At 45.5% G+C, this 14,813-nt stretch overlaps 1 pseudogene; it reads left to right on the top strand.

Moving 5' to 3' along the window:
- Positions 1-593: 593 nt before the first annotated feature.
- On the top strand, positions 594-13,608 carry LOC135256140 (uncharacterized; annotated as a pseudogene).
- The last annotated feature ends 1,205 nt before the right edge of the window (positions 13,609-14,813 follow it).

The raw sequence follows: 14,813 nt of genomic DNA, 5'->3' as shown, positions 1-14,813 counted from the left end.
GATAGACTTTAACCAAGCATATCTGCAAATGCACGTTCACAAACAGTCTAGAGAATTGCTCACTGTTACCACGCACAAAGGTCTTTTCAGGTACTGCCGCCTTCCTTTCGGGATTACGTCAGCGCCTGCACTTTTCCGACGTGCTATGGACCAAATCCTGAGTGGCCTGCCTGGCATCCAGTGCTATCTGGATGATATCCTATGTACGGGAGCCACTGATGAGGAACACCTACAGAACTTGGATGGTGCACTTCAATGGTTGAAGGAATATGGGCTCAGAGTTCGCAGAGTGAAATGTGAGTTCTTTCGGCCATCTGTGGAATATGTTGATCATGTGATCAATGCTGAAGGCTTGCACACAGCCCCTTCCAAGACCAAAGCGATTGTGGATGCCCCACCACCACAAAAGTTCGGCCAGTTGCGTTCTTTTTTAGGGTTACTTAATTATTATGGGCTACCAAACTTGTCAACTGAAGACGCCCAAGTCTATCCAACGCATCGAATAGTGACGAGAACAGCCCTTGCCCATGGGTGCTGCGTGTAATGACTCAGGCGAGGAGAACACCATTCCTTCCGTCCAGTTACCACCGGCTATGGGGACGGCTAACGCCCAACCCCACACTGTGCTTCTGGAGGTGTGTGAGCAGGCCACCTCCCATCTCCACATCAAATGGCCAGCTCTCCAGAACCCCGCCCATGAGGAGCAGGATGTTTCCGATGGGAAATTCCTGGATCTTCCCCCGGGCCCTCGGAAACAGTTTTTCCCAGTCCTTCCTGCCTGTGCTAAACACATGAGGCACCATTGGAAGGACCCCCTTGATTTCAAGCACGGCTTTTCCGGCCTAGAAGTCAAAGACATGGCCGCCCGCGCCATAGGGGAACCCCCGGCTGTCAAACCCTCCATAGCTCGACACCTGAACCCCACGCAGGGAGGGTTTTTGGCGCCACTGTAGGATATGTAGTGTTTAGTTTTTAGCCTTAGAGAGGTGATGTGAAGCCTTCAGCATTGATCATGTGATCAATGCTGAAGGCTTGCACACAGCCCCTTCCAAGACCAAAGCGATTGTGGATGCCCCACCACCACAAAAGTTCGGCCAGTTGCGTTCTTTTTTAGGGTTACTTAATTATTATGGGCTACCAAACTTGTCAACTGAAGACGCCCAAGTCTATCCAACGCATCGAATAGTGACGAGAACAGCCCTTGCCCATGCTGCAATATTTGACGAGTTAGGATGAGAATGTGTTCCCCCAGGAGAACCATGGCAGCGTGTACACGTTGACTTTGCAGGGCCTTTTGAGGACAGAATGTTCCTGATTGCTGCTGACACACACAGTACGTGGCCAGAAGTAGCCATAATGAAATCCACCACTACTAAGAAAACAACTGAGAAACTGGGTGAGATTTTCAGCCGCTTCGGATCTCCCCTGCAACTGGTTTCAGACAAGGGTCCACAGCTGGTGTCACAGGAAATGGCCATATTTCTACAAGCAAATGGCATACAACACATCAAATCAGCACCATTTCATCCTGCCACAAATGGTTTAGCTGAGCTCTTTGTTCAGACAATGAAACATGTGCTGAAGGCATCTCAAGACCAAGGGACACATCAACGGCTGCACAGGTTCCTGTTGACCTATTGCAACACGCCGCATGCAACCTCTAAGGCTTCACCAGCTAATCTGCTGTTCAAAGCAGGAAGCATGAGCAGGAAAAGCAGATTTGGCGAAGGAAGCAGAGAGCTAAGGAAAGAGCCTTCTCTCCAGGTGAGAGAAACTACAGTAGAGGGTCTAAGTGGGTTCCTGCGACCATCATCGCGTGGACTGGACCAGTATCCTATACTGTGCAGACTGTTGCAGACCATGTCTGGAAAAGACACACCGACCAACTTCTACAGGCAGCAGCATTACCTACAAAACTGTCTTCTGTGGATTGCTCAGATGAGCCATTTGTTGACTCATCCATTCACCCACCTTCACAAACCAGGAGCTCACCTACCCCCGAGGCAGAGGTCTCAGCTCCTGATTCACCGGTGAGAGAGACTGTGGCGCATGCTGCTGCATGAGCCTTTGTTCCGATGTTACAAATGGGGTTCTAGCGTGCAATATTGCTTAAGTTTTCAGAGTGCTGAACATCTTAACAAGGGCATTGACTGTTGGAACCGCTGGATTCAGAAAATAAATATATTTGTAGGCTATTTGTAGAACTACACCAAGGAGGGAAATAGCTTGGAGTGAAGGTTTATGCGGAATGTCTTCCTCTGTTGCTGTTGGAAAAAGGTTATTTTTTAAGCAGCCTGTGAATACTATATCTATGTTCTACTATCCCCGCTGATCTTACACGTTTTATCTGACTCCAAATTACATTACATTACATTACAGGCATTTGGCAGACGCTCTTATCCAGAGCGACGTACAACAAAGTGTATAACCATAACCAGGAACAAGTATGACGAAACCCCTAGAGAGAAGTACCGGTCCAAGTGCAGGGAACAACCGCATAGTTCAACTTGGACCCTGAAGGTTAAACTGATTAACACTAACACAACGAGAACGGCAACAACGCAATCTATGGAAAAAATACAAGCAGTAGTTAAGACAGTTAATGCACCTAAGTCACCTACGAAACAGCTGCCTAGTTACAACCCTAAGCTTACAGTCATTTACAGGGGGGTAGGGAGGGATGGGGAGAGGTGCAGCCTGAAGAGGTGAGTCTTCAGTCGTCATTTGAAATGGGTCAGTGTCTCAGCTGTTCTGACCTCCACAGGGAGGTCATTCCACCATCGTGGGGCCAGAACAGACAGGAGACGTGTTCTGGAAGTGCAGGTGCGAAGAGGGGGAGGTGCTAGGCGTCCTGAGGTATCAGAACGGAGGGATCTGGCTGGCATGTAGGGTTTGAATATCTTGTGGAGGTATGCTGGGGCTGATCCCTTGACTGCCTGGTATGCTAGGACCAATGTTTTAAATTTGATGCGAATCAAATTTAAAAGTTATGTTCCAAATTAGAATTTAGGCTTGATTTAGAATGGAACTCAGTTCGTCTGAAGTTCTACACCGAGGGTCAACGCAGTTTCACCCGGTACGCACCGCGGATGCGCCCGTAACGACAATTTAACTAGCTGTTTGCAGACGACGCAGCGGTTGTGAGATTTCCCTCATGGGGAGTATAACCTAATTAGGGTTCAGGGACTCCGAAAGGGCCAATATTGGTCATCCCAGGATCAACTTGGTTCTGCTGACAGTCCCGCCTTAACTGAAAACTTGGTGATCAAACAAGTCCAACGGGCAGTTCCCTAGTCATAATTGGGGGAAACCAACTTAGAGGGCTGTTACAAGAACGAAACATTGACCAAGACCACACAAATCAAGTCATTAACAATTTAATGTCAGGTAGGTTATACACTTAAAATAGTCAATTGTAGTTACAGAATTTAGAAAGTACTCAAACAATAAAAGTACAAAGTATCAAAGATAAAGATAAGCATACCTGACAGCAGTCTACACACAGAAAGAGTCTTGTGTGGGAAGTCTGATTGCAGCTTCCCAGAGGGCCCTGTTCCTCTCCTATAAGAACCCAGCGCAGGCGGGTTGATGTCGCCACAAAAGGCTCATAAAATCATAAATTTACTTGGAGGGGGAAGATTGGAATTTGGTTCCTTCCTGAGGGTCAGACAGATGGATTTACTAGGAGGAGTGTCACAAAAATACAGTTTACTCCAAAGTTATTAAAAATAGATTTTCTATAGGTTTGCTGGTTTTCAAACCTAAACCAGAGCATCACTCGCGCAGAGACCATAAAAACCATACCAAATATGAATATCTGTTCTTGTGTTTGTCATGAAAACTCTGAAAAACATGAAATAACTGCGCAATCTCTTACACGAACCAACTGCCAAAGCTCAATGTCTTTCCACAGTGTATCAAGATTGCATAGTGTAGTGTAGCAATGTGTTCAACCCAAATCTGGAATTATTTCCAAACAAAAAGTGTGCTTGAGTAAATCTCTCTCCTTATGAAGGTAGAGAGACAAGTTACCCAGTGACACCAGGTGAGGGCACTGTGGCTGTCCCTAAACTGTCCTGAACAATTTGCCCCATTTCTTTCATGTTATTCTACTAACCGCAATCTGAAACCTCCAGGACGTTGGGGTAATTTCAGAATTGCTTTCCCGTAGACAAGAGGTGTCAACTGTTAACTGTCGCAAAACCAGATGCCAAGGTTTTACGGGCCACTCTGTCCCGACAGCATCAGACTCTGCACCTGGCGAATTGCTTTACGACAGTCAGAGAGGAAATTCCACTCTATGCATGTTCCCGTGGGTCTTACAGATTCTTAATTAATCCTTGCTAGTCTCACACCACCAAAGCCCACCCTACCAAACAAGATGGACCGCTTCACAGCCTCCATTCACCAGGCTTCCTATAAGTCCTCAGTCCTCGCTATTCGAAACCTCAATGTATCCTCTCTACTCTCAGTTTACCAAGATGAGCGGATAGAGGAGAAGGGAAAACAGCTTGAGAAGGGGAGCCCTTCCCCCATACTGTGGCAAGAGATTGTTACTGTTAACAACCTGGTTCTGCGCAATGCTCACCAGTGTGTCTAGGCCTGTGGTCGCTCCATGGCCCTGGCTGTAGCTGGTGAGTGGGCCCTGTGGCTTAATCTCTCTTCTCTGCCTGACAGTGAGAAGAGGCGCATCGCAGGTGCCCCAGTTGAGCCAGGTCAGCCTCTTTTCGACCCTGCGCTGACTCTCATGCAGCAGCAGTGCGATGATAAAAAGAAAGAGGATGAGGTCTTCAAACTCTGCCTCTCCTGCAGAGCTACGCCTCAACCGCTGCCTCCCTCCGGCTGTAAACCGCCGTGCCCAACCGGGTCAGGACAGAGTCAAGCCCCAGGGGAAAACCCTACGCCAGCAGGGTAACCCCCCTCCCAAGCCTTGGGGTAACATGACCTTCGCTGCGGCCGCAGCGAAGAAACCATCACCCAACCCCATTGACCCCAAGCAGAAGCGACCTGCCTGACCGGCTTCCCTGCTGGGGGGGCTAAGTCCATGTTCTGGGCGACCAGCCCTGTGGACACATGTTTGTCTCCCCTCTCCAAGAAGAGAAGACTTTGAGTTCAGGGGGATGGCCTCTCTCCCCCCAGGGGTTCCCACCCCTATGTTCGCTGTGGTCAGGGCACCAGTTCCTGTGTCCCCCAGCCTCAGTCACCCCTCTCAACGCCCAGACAGGGAGACTCACAGGTAATGTTACCCGCATTCAGTGTGCAGAACGACACCAGGCCATTTCTAATAAAGGCTTCCACCCTGAAAGGCCCAAAAAAAAAAAAAAAACGTGTGAAAAGATTCTCTTTAAAACATGCGAGGCCTCCCCTGGTTTCGCCATTAGGTGGAGCGCCGACCCCATTATTCGATTTAGCCTCACTTAGCCAAATTTCCCTCGCGGTCCTCCACACCGGCAGGGGCACTCACAAGCCACATCCTAGCTTAGCAGGCTGCATCAGCCCCAGAATGGGTCCTGAGCACAATAGCCAAAGGCTACAGACTCCAGTTCAGACTCCAGTTCCACGTTTCAACAGATTCATTTACTCTCGAACCAAAGAGAGTACGGCCCATGTTTTAGAGGAGGAAATCTCTTCTCTCTTACACAAAGGGGCCATCCGTGTGGTTCCGCGAGATAAAGCCCAACACGGCTTTTATTCTCGCTACTTTCTGGTTCCAAAGAAGGACGGCTCCCTACGTCCGATCTTGGAGCTCAGGGTGCTGAACAAACATTTGAGGCAATACAACTTCAAAATGTTAATGTACAGCACTCCTTTATGCTCAATACATCAGAACAATTGGTTCACATCAATAGATCTGAAAGATGCCTTTTTCCACATAGGCATCTATCCCCCTCACACAAAATTTCTCTGATTCACCCACCGCGGTGTTTGCTACGAATACACAGTTCTACCCTTCAGCCTCTCCCTAAGCCCTCGGGTGTTCTGTCTTTGTGTGGAGGCGGGTCTGGCTCCGTTGAGACTAACGGGAGTTAGAATTCTGACTTATATCGACGATTAGCTCATCATCGCCAATTTGGAAGTCCGAGTTGTGCAGGACACATAGCTAGTTTTGACACATCTGTTGTCTCTTGGTTTCAGAGTGAACCTCCCCAAGAGCAATTTCTCTCCATCCCAGAATGTAACATTCTTGGGACTGGACCTAAACTCTGTGTCGATGTGAGCTCAGCTATCAGCTATCATCTTATCACGCAGAGTCTGTCTCTCTCAGTTCAAACTGGGCTCGAGAGTACAGTATATATATACATACCTCTGGCTGCAAGGGCTGATGGCTTCAGCCTCTCAGGTCCTTCCAGTGGGGCTATTAAGAATGAGGGGGATTTCATCCCTCCACCATGGCTAAATCACCATGGCTGGCAGAGATTATCCCTCTCATTTATGCACAGCCATGTGCACTCCCGTTAAGCACAGACCTCCTGTCTCAGGTGAACGGGCAAATACACCACCCCCGCCCGGAGTGAATAGGTCTTTGGGCTTGGCCCGTGAGAGGTCTAACCTTATTGCATTAGGGCTCCTCTCTTGTGTGGCTGCTACCATCCAATGCCCGAGAGCGCCCTCTACCAGGTCACATTATGAAAATAAGTGGCAGGTATTTGCAGGATGGTGTGCCTCTCGTCAGTCAGTGCCTTACCAGCGTTCTGTTACTGATATGCTGTGCCTTTTACAGAACCTTATGGATAAAGGGAAATCCTTTTCAACCATTAAAGTCTACCTGGCAGCTATCACTGCATGTCATGGTGGTTTCAAAGAATATGCAGTGGGGCAACACCCCCTCATTCGCAGGTTTATGAAGGGGGCTCGCCATTCTCTGCCTGTTGCTCAAAAGCACATTCCTTCTTGGGATTTATCACTGGTGCTAAAGGCTGGTGCTGAGGCTCTGTCTCTATGGCCACTTGAGCCTATAAACTAGACTTAAAATTGCTGTCTCTCAAGACTTTGGCTAAGCGAATCAGTGACCTCCATGTGCTCTCAGTGCATCCCTCCTGCACAATGTCCTCCCCTAATATGGATAGGGTTTCTCTTAAGCCCAATCCAGCCTTTATGCCGAAAAGCTTCCCAGCTTTCACGTGTGGTGTTGTAGCTTGCTGCTTGTCACCAACCAATTTACTCCTCTCAAGTGGGTCAAAGGCTGCATATACTATGTCCTGTGCGTGTTCTCCACACGTATATAACATGGACTAAGGCTTTCAGAAAGAGCGATCTGGAAGTTCTCCATATCTCCCCATAGGTGGATCTCAAACACAAGATGATGAAAGAGAACTTTAGGTTACTATCGTAACCCCGGTTCTCTGAAACATCAAGTGGAGAGATCTACCCAGACTGCCGTGCTTGCCACGCACAAGGAGCAAATATGTACACTGATGAGTAATAGCGCTGTAGTATCCTATATGCTCTTACAGGAGGGCGGTGCCTCCAGTAGCATTGGATGTGCTACTGTCTGTCAGAGCCAGACTTGGTGCAATTGGATGCTTCTGAGGAGTCATGACCGGATGTCATTCCGCATAGGTGGATCTCTCCACTCGATGTTTCAGAGAAACGTGGTTGCGATAGTAACATAAAGTTTTAGAAGGGCTGGTTAATTATTGCTGTGTCGGGAATTCTGAAACATATGATCCTTAAATGTGTAATAAATTATTTTTTAAATGGATAACACACCCACCTGCGGCCTATTGCAGGAGTGTCTTTGGTTAACACGAGTGTAATTGTCCCTCTTATTCGCTTTGAGCATTTACAAAGCCTGTAACCTGGTGTATATATGCAATCTCTCAGTATTTAATTGCAAACTTAAAAAGTGCTGATTCATTTTTGATTTTTTGTCTAGACAATTGCATTTTATGGCACTATATTTCTTCCAAAATTATGAATATAAACTAATCTGCATTAGTATTGTAAATTGTACAAATGTCTTGCTTCATTTAAGCTATTTTTCAAGTCTCTGTGGTGCGCACATCTGCAGTTATAAGGCTTTAAATAGGGTACCCCCTAAATGGGAAAGGATTGGCAAGATTTGGCATGTGCGCTAAGGGGTTAATTACAAAGCGGTGTGTCCATAATACACCTATGTGACCACCATAGTGCATATAATGAATGTCATTTTTATTAGTCATAATGGTTTTGGTGGATTTTTAGCAAATTTAGTGTGTTAAACATCTTTACTGGCAATATGCAAGAGGACTGCATTTCCTAACAGCGTTGTGTTCAATGACGCACCCCTTGCCTTTTTATTGCGTTCACAAGCGACTGTTTGCAGCAGGGGAAGGTGAAGCCCAGGCAATCTATTCGGAGGACGTGTCCCACATGTTAATTGTTTCTAATTCCACAAAGTTCGTTTTAGAAGGAGTGGTTAATTATTGCTGTGTTGGGAATTCTGAAATATATGATCGTTATATGTGTAACAAACTGTTTTTAAAACGGATAACACACCCACCTGCGGCCGATTGCAGGAGTGTCTTTGGTTAACGCAGTGTAATCTTCCCTCTTATTCGCCCCGGGCACTGTAGTTCAAAGTCGCCTGTATCAACTGCCTGAACACAAAAAGAAATTGGTGCAGGAAGAATTGGGCAAAATTCTGGACATGGGAGTAATTGAGGAATCCCACAGTGACTGGTGTAGCCCTACTGTGCTTGTTCCTAAAAGTGATAGGGCCTTTCATTTCTGCGTGGATTAGAAAAGGTGAATGCAGTTTCGAAATTTGATGCCTATTCTATGCCTAGGGTGGATGAGCTGCTGGATCGGTTAGGCACAGCTGATTTTTTTCGATACTGGATTTAACTAAGGCCTACTGGCAGATCCTTTTATCTTAGGTGTCTAAAGAAAAATGGTCTTTCACTACTCCATTCGGGTCACACCGTTTGTCACCCTCCCTTTCGGTTTGCATGGTTCACCCGCTACTTTTCAGCGCCTGATGGACAGGCTATTGAGACCTCATGCTGCCAATGCGCTGCTTATCTGGATGACATCGTCATCCACAGTAATTATTGGCAGAGGCATGCAGCATTTGCGAGCCGTCCTGAAGACGCTGAGAGGAGCGGGGCTCACTGCAAACCCTGGGAAGTGTGCAATTGGGCAGAGGGAGGTACGCTATCTGGGGTTCCTCTTGGGAAGGGGATGAGTTTGTCCTTTAGTGGATACAACAGTGGCTATCTTTGCTTGTCCCCAACCGAAGTCTAAAAAGCAAGTGAGGTTGTTCCTGGGGCTAGTGAACTATTATCGTCAGTTTATTCTGAACTGTTCTAGTCTCGCTAGTCCCTTGACCGACCTCACTCGAAAGAGAACCCCTGATCCAGTTCAGTGGATGGAGCTGTCCCAGGCGGAATTTGTGAAAATAAAAGCGTGGTTGTGTGGCAGTCCTCTGTTGATTAGCCCTGACTTCAATAAATCTTTTCTCTTGCAGATCAATGCTTCTGATAGAGGATTGGGGTCTGTGTTGTCCCAGGAGGTGGATGAGGAGGAGTGACCGGTGCTCTATATCAGCCGCAAGCTCAGCCCCAGGGAGAGTCAGTACCATTGAAAAGGAATGTCTCGCCATAAAGTGGGCTGTACTGACTCTCCAGTACTACCTCCTGGGAAGACCTTTTATTCTCTATTCAGATCCCCTCAAATGGCTACACAGAATGAAGGACACCAACTCCAGGATTACCCGGTGGTATCTGGCCCTCCAGCCGTTAAGTTTCCGGGTAATCCATCGGCTGGGATCTGCAAACGCTTGCGCTGATTTCCTCTCCCGGGAGGGGGGGGGAGGGGGAAGGGGGTAGGGTATCAATCAAGCCGATGCAACCCGGCTGCATTCTGACGGTGGAGGAGTGTGGCAAGGCTTGGTTTGCAGGAGAAATTCAGGGCAATTAGAGGACCATGCTTACTGGTTAAGTAGGCACACACCTGGATGATGTTACCAATCTGTAAACACCTCACAGCTAGACCAATGAGGGTTTGTAGCTGGAGGGGAAGGTATCGCGTGTTCTCCCTTGGCTGGTGTGATTCAAAACCGAGATGTTAGTTATTTTTCCTCTGTTCGTAAGAACAGGGCACAATTATAATTAAGAATGCACTGGTTCCGTTGCCACGGGTTAGATATGAAGGCGCTGCTTCATATCCCGCTTAAAACTGGCCTAAAACGGATCAGTAGCCTTCAGGTTACTCTCCGTTCGTAAACGGGGCTATGCTGTCATCAGAGATATATCCGATCTGTCGCCGGACTGTCAATATTCCAATGGGAGCATCAGAATATTCACAAATGCGCGGAACAACACATCAAATATATCAATGACCACAGCAAGAACGCGTAACAGTTACTATGTTTTACTCTCGTGTTAAATCTGACTCCATTTTATATGAAATTTTAAAATTAGGGTTTAACTATACGTGGAACTTGGGAGTGGTTACACTCGACTCTATCTTGTGCCATTATTCCTCAATATATGCTCCCGGGTTTAGCATTATTGTTAAATCTCAGTTCGGCGAGGAATCCAGAGGTAGAGGCTGAAACATCATAATACATGCCTTGCCATGCACTGGGCTTACACTGATAGTAATGGGCAGTTTATGATGCCACAGGACGGTGTGTAGCTTATGGCTCGCTTCAGGCGAATTTGCAAGATCCTGGGAGTCTACGAGCCCATGGGTGTCTCTCCAACATCAGAAACCAAAAACCATACAAGTTTAAAGGCGAATTAGTGGTCACTAACTAACCCTTAAAGAATAAATTATTTTTAAATGGTAACACACCTGATCAGGAGGTCCCCGTTCCGATAATTGTCCCTCTTATTAACGGAATTTCAAGCCTGTAACAGATGTATAAAATGGCAATCTAGTATTTAATGAAAAAACTTAAAAAGTGGATTCATTTTTGACAGACAATTGTTTTATCCTAATTTCTCAAATCAATTATAAAATTAAAAACGAAATTTACAGAGTACAAATGTCTGTTCTTAACTCAAGCCTGTGTGCACATCTCAGAAAAGGCACAGAGTATGCCCCTAAATGGGAAAGGATTGCAAGATTTGCATGGCTATTATTTACAAGAACACTATGACACCATAGTGCTTTGTGTCACGTTGGAAGTCGATAATGGTTTTGTGGATTTTACACCACAATTTATGTTTTAAACATTTTTGGGAATATCGGGACGCATTCCTCCTTGTGTCATCACACGCCAGCGCACATAGTATTTTTGCACGGGGGAAGCGGAATCTACGAGGCTTCCTGGTTATTCAAACCACAAGTCGAGAAGAGTATGTTGCCTGTGGGGAATCGAATTTATCGATTTACAACTGTTTAACGATACACACATGCGGCCGATGAGAGTGCACTTTGGGTAAGCAGTGTACATCTTCCTCTTATTTGCCTTGTCTCAAGTCGCTTTTAAGCCAACACAAGATTGGTCAGGAAGAGATTGGGCAAAATTACATGCGAATCTGAGAATCCTAATCTGGGCCCTACTCTTTTCTAGGAAGGGTTATTTCATGCGTGGATTAGAAAAGGTGAATGATTATCAGATGATGCCATTCTCATGCTGGTGTAGTGTTCGAGTTATGGCACAGCTATTTTATTAATATTCTATTGGTACTGGCAGATCTATTTCTATTCAATGTAAAAATTTTCACTATATTGTCCACTTACCTCACTTGTTTGCATGGTTGCTATTTAGCGTGGGGACAGGTTGGTCATGCTGCAATACCTGCTTATCATTGACATGCATCCACGTTATTATTAACATAATGCATCAAGCTAGAACTATAAACCAATGAAAAGGAGTGCTTTTGGTTTTGGAAGATGGTTTTCTTGGGGTGTTTGTCCAAAGTCAAGGATTTCTAAACAGTATGTCAGTTTAAAGTTCAGTCAGTCCAGACAAAGAAACTACCAAGTGGAACTGTCCAGAGGTTGTGAAAATAAATGGTTGGGCAGTCCTCTGTATTGGCCTGATCATTTTTCTCCAACTGCTTATGAGACCCCAAATAGAGACCGTGCCAACCCACAAGCCACCAGGCAAGAGACTAGTTCTCCTATCTGTTGCTCTCCAGTTGGAACTATTCCATTAGATCCAAATGGCCCCATGGCACCATTCAGGATTACCGGTGACTGCTATTGTTTGAAATCCATCAACTGCCTCTCGCGTTTCCTTGGGAAGAAATCACGCCTGCACCCTGCTGCTCTGCGTGGAGAGTGTCAGCTTTTTCGGGTTCGGCAGGTTTACTTTAGTACCACACCTTGAGTACAATCAGTCCAGGATTTTAAAGTGTACTTCTTTACACAGTAGGCATCTGAAACTGGGGATCCCCCACATATGGCGAGTGAGAGCACATAACGACCAGGAAATGCTGAAAAGCAACTGTATAAGTTTATTGTTTTAGCCCAGATCCTGTGAGGGTGACAGGCGTCATGGCTGATTACGCTCTCTCTCTCTACTCCCAATAAAACGCATCTCCCTGTGTCCAGCTCTTCTGTCCCTACCAGGGTGGTCATGGCTTGTGACACCAATCAAATAGCAAATGGTTTCCAGCACCTCACCTATGGAGGAGAAATAAAAGCAATACCAACAGAAGCTGCAGCATTACTGAAATTAAGCCAAGCATTATTCAAACACACCCAAACAGCCCAACATGACATTGCACGCAGGTTATATGCACAAGACCTATCCACCATGGCACGACAAGAAATCTTGGATTTAAGATTAAAAAAGGCCCCACAACATGTTTTATTACACCTTTAGATCCACCATATTGGATCTAAACAGGTGCTTTAATGGCTCACACATTCAAAACATTAATTGTGTTGAAATCCTTACGACTGAAATGTTGTTTAACAGAAAGCAATATAATGGCTGTAAAAGATTCTATGCAAGCTTCCCTTTTATTCATCCCGACCAAGTATTCCACAATGCCACAACCCTACACACATTAGGAGTAGTTATTAATGATCAAGTCATAAAATTGGACAACACAAATGGTTATATAACAACAAAAAGTAACACAGCATTATTTACAAGTAGACCATGCGGCCATGAAACACCCTCATTCATTATATGTACCTGCAACACCCTGCAACCCATGTAAATGAATGACAAAAAAATAGTGAACATACATTTCCTGCATAGATACTTCAATGCCATTCAGGTATCGGACACACAGTGGTGTGTTCTCAGCAAAATGGACTCTGTTACCTACGGGGGGTTAGACTGCTAAGCCAACAATTCTTTCTGCCTACAAGTTCAATGTGATTTTGCAATGGGACAATCGCATATACTCGGAAGAATTCCCATGGACAATACACTCTCACCATAGTTGGAGGACACTTTTTATGAAAAAGACAATTACCTAACCGGAGCAATGGATTTAATCAGCAGTTTACTTCAACAAACGAATTATCACATAACCCAGGCTCAAATCCAAATAAACTTAGCAGAACAATTCTCCAAAATCCTAACCAGCTTTTCAACCTCACATGCACAGTATGCCTACACCTTGGCTATTCCGGGGATGCGTCATTGGCAGCTTCCTGATCCTGACAGTCGCACTCCTGCAGTGCTGCTATCAGCACTGTGCAGCCAACAATTGAGAGACAACTCATGGTTTGTGACCTCCTGGAGAGATAACTGTCCCAAACAGTGGGGGGGGTCAGAACTCAGGCCAGGTCAAGCCTTATATGGTCATATGTAGCACAGCGTAGTGTGTGGAGAGCTTGGTAGGATGACATTTAACCTCTTAGCGCAAAGCCCCTAGTGGTCGGCACGCCGGCGTGCCAAGATTACTGAACTCAGACATTCGGTGCTACTGCAACCAAAGTATGAGTTAAAAACAGAAACGCGTTGTTTTAGTTTCATTAGTAGACGATGCACGACAACTATGCCGAATACGGAGTTTCGCAGCGCCACCATTGTCACTCTGGTCGTTCATTTAACAGGCACCCCCTCCCTGCAGTCTCATCTACAACTACACCCCCCACCCATGACATAATGGACAATATTGCCTATCTTGGCATTCATAAAAATATTCTTTCACCATTAAAAAATCGTATTTCCGTCATAGCAACAAGATAAACCCGACAATAGCCCTAAGATATGCCAATACAGCAGTGAAAACACTGCTCACTGAATAACGAAATAAACAAGTTTTTCAAAATGATACCATGTCATTCTACAGTCAATATCCGGGACTAAATATTGAATAAATATACAACCTTACCATTGGTTTTATGCGTAGAGATGTCCCCTTTGAGACTGAATGGTCATATACTGTCTTGGACAATCCGTTTGGGAAATATACGTGCATTTGTGATGCCTGGGTACCATCCAAAATAGCTGTGCGTAATACCACACACGTTGTTTACGGCGTTGTTGCTCTTTTTACTACAGTCTGACTTGATTCACAATACATTTATTCAATAGGTGAGAGTATAAGCTTTCTAACGATGTATAACATGTCTAATTTTGCTTTTGGAATAGGGTTTTTTAGGCCAGCGTAACCAAAGTTTTTCTTATCATCGCATTCACTTACGCATTCACTCTGTGGTAGCAGTAAAAGATGCTGCTTCTAGCGAAACGTGGTCAACAATTTTTCGTAATTTCTTGGAAAATACTATTATTATTGAGGACTTCTGGGCATAGCTAAGCCATATGTTTGCTGATAAACCTAGCTGACATCGTTTTCTGGAGCAAAACAGAAGCGAATAGAACAGTATCATTGATTTACTATCTCTGTCTCCATCTACTGAACATAGATAAGATTTCATCATTGCTATGTAAGTATTACTTCTCAAAATAC

This window comes from Anguilla rostrata, chromosome 5 (assembly GCF_018555375.3).
Source record: "Anguilla rostrata isolate EN2019 chromosome 5, ASM1855537v3, whole genome shotgun sequence".
NCBI classification, from domain to species: domain Eukaryota; kingdom Metazoa; phylum Chordata; class Actinopteri; order Anguilliformes; family Anguillidae; genus Anguilla; species Anguilla rostrata.
Note: the sequence above shows the minus strand (reverse complement) of the source record. Positions and strands in the feature narration are given on the sequence as shown.